Below are 2,828 nucleotides of genomic sequence, written 5' to 3'. Positions count from 1 at the left end.
ACTTTGCCAATTAAATTCATGCTGCTAATATCCATGAAGAAAGAAACTCCACTTGAGGAAAAGATAGTTTCTGAGTCTTTCACAAAGTCCAAGAAAGACTCTCTTAACACAGAACCACTTCATTTTTCTTCATTATGAAAATGACCATAATTTCCACCAGATGATGTTTATCAGATCAGATCACCTGTCATTCTAAGTAGGCTGGAAATGTGCCTCTTTCTTTCTTTCTTCCCTTCCTTCCTTCCTCTCTTTCTTTCAAGAGTGAAAATTTTCATATTTAGGATGAGCTGGCTGGACTCAGATTAGATGACCCCAATTTTGTTGGCAACATCCAAAGCATCATAGTCAGGAACCAGTGGACCATATGCCTTCTCTCCATCAGGTCTGATCAGGGCATTGACCTTGGCCAGGTCAATGTCACAGAGATTTTTCACAGCCTGTTTAATCTGGTGCTTGTTGGTGTTGACATCCACAACGAACTCAAGTGTGTTGCTGTCTTCTCTCTTCTTCATGGCTGACTGGGTGGTGAGGGGGAACTTAATGATGGCATAGTGGTCAAGCTTGTTTCTCCTAGGGGCACTCTTTCGAGGATATTTGGCCTGCCTCCTGCAATGTTTTGGGCTGCCGGAAGGTAGGTGACATCTGGATTTTTTTTTTTTGTGGCTGTGGACGCCTTTCAACACTGCTTTCTTGGCCTTCAAAGCCTTTGCTTTGGCTGCAGTTTTGGGAGGGGCGGGGTTTCCTTCTTCGCCTTCAGCGCCATCTTCGTGAAAAGGGTGTGTCTCTTTCCTTTTCATAACAGTGCCAGGTGCTGCTCTAGATTCTGAGATTACTGTGGTGAATAGGACAGAAACTCTGCCCTCATGGAGCTGACATTCCAATAGGAGAAATAAGACAATACCTGTATGAATAAGTAATGATAATCAGGTTGCGATCTGTGCTACGGAGAAAGATTAATGAGGGAAAGGAACTAGAGAAAAATGGGAGAATAAAGAGACAGAGTGATCAGATGACATTTGAATGGAAACTTGAAAACAGTGAGGGAGCCAGTAGTGCTCAAATAAAGAACACCCAGACAGAGGGAACAGCAAGTGCAAAGGCCCTGGGGCATAGCTCATTTGGTGTGTATAAGGAATAATCCGGAGCGGCAGAATGAGCAAGGAGTACGGGAGATCCTTCACCAGGAACCAAATCAGTGGTGCCTTGATCTTGGACTTCAGCTCCCAGAACTGTGAGAATAAATGTCTGTTGTTTAAGCCACACAGTCTATGACATTTGTTATAAAGGCGTAACATAGGTGTTAAGGAAAGACCAAAGGTGCATGAAGGATGGTGTGACCATAGAGAAGTGGAGAAAAACCTCCCAAAGAAGATGACCTTTAGCAGGTGCTTTTAGTCACTTCTACCTCTTAAACAAATTTCTATCATTTAATGGAAGTTCTGGCTGAGATTACTTAGTGCAAGTTCACTGCTCTTCAAAACCACGATATTCTTATGTATACATTTTTATTTTATACAGTCTTTGCACGAACGCCCAGAATTCACACCACATCTGGCTTCATTAAGATATTTTTGCATCTCTTTTTATTCAATAAATGTAATAGCATTTTTTGAACTTCAATTAATTCAGTGATCATTGAATCTACCTCTTTTATAAAGTAACTGTTATGAGTATGTTCCTTGGGAGGAAAACTCTCCAAGAATAGACATTCTTATGAAATATATTTTGTCCTGTGCTCATTTTGTTCATTCTTCTGCCTAAAGTCCGTTAGCCATGTAAGTCCTAAGAAGGAAAAAGGGGTCAAAGTCCTTCTATTAAAATATTTTCTATGCTAGAAACCCAACAGCCTTTTTAGCAAGTAAGAGAAATGAAACAAAGAGAAATAAATGTCTTCTCCAAAGTAAAGAAGCAGGAGGTGAGTTTCTCAAGTGGGCTAAATTAAGGCTTCTGGAACTGAAGTTTACATCGCAGTTTTACAGATTTTGTTGATGGAAATGTGTTTGTTGTTTAGCTTCATTTTGCTACCTTGTTCCACAGTAAGGAAAGTCACACAGCTTGCAATACTGAGAAACTTATTAGAATCCTGTGGTGTTTGCCAGCTTCCATTTTCACAGAGTAGAGCCAATGTGAGGGGAAGGATGGAGCTGCAAACAGGAAATGTGAAACCCCCGCAAGAATTCACGGCTGGAGATGGCAGCGCCAGGCTGCCAGGAAGCACCTTCCCACCTTGGCATCCTCCTCCTCCTCAAAAAAGGTAATTTCAGGGTTGGTCTTGCCTGGAAAATTGCATCTAGAGTTGAGGTTTTAGCGGAGGATTGGAACTGCACAATAGAGTTAAGAAACTGCTGTAGAAATGCCAACAGATTTTTAGATTCATTTTAATGATTTCAGCTTACTTCAAAGGGCCTTTGAATCATCAGATGGTTTCAAAATGCCAAGTAGGACCGCTGGGCAATGGGGCTGAAGTGAGAAAAAGCCACGCTAAGTCAATAAATGTGTGTGTCTTTATTCAGTTGTGAGGCATCTTTGCCAATATTCCTAACAGGCACACTAGGAAAACCTAGTACAAAACTCACAGAGGTGCAAAAATCACACCAAAAATCAATTAGAGACATAAGCTTTGGGAAATATAAATTGGAGCAGATGAAAAAAATTAGATTAAAATTCCCAGAAGTACTAGAGAAAACTACAGATCCACACCAAAGAGAGAAGCCAGTGGATAACCAATAAATTAAACAGATAATTAAAGGAAAAAAGTCCTAAAATAACATTTCATTTTCTATTGAAGAAAAAAAAAGAAGCTCTTTAGCATGCGGATCTGTCCACAT

The 2,828-nt window shown here is 40.5% G+C and overlaps 1 pseudogene; it reads right to left on the bottom strand.

The window, feature by feature from the left end:
• Window positions 1-302: 302 nt before the first annotated feature.
• Window positions 303-772, bottom strand: LOC103082883 (60S ribosomal protein L23a pseudogene; annotated as a pseudogene).
• Window positions 773-2,828: the final 2,056 nt, after the last annotated feature.

Source organism: Lipotes vexillifer, unplaced genomic scaffold (assembly GCF_000442215.2).
Source record: "Lipotes vexillifer unplaced genomic scaffold, Lipotes_vexillifer_v1.1 scaffold385, whole genome shotgun sequence".
Taxonomy (NCBI): Eukaryota; Metazoa; Chordata; class Mammalia; order Artiodactyla; family Lipotidae; genus Lipotes; species Lipotes vexillifer.
This window is presented reverse-complemented; position numbering and strand designations above follow the sequence as displayed.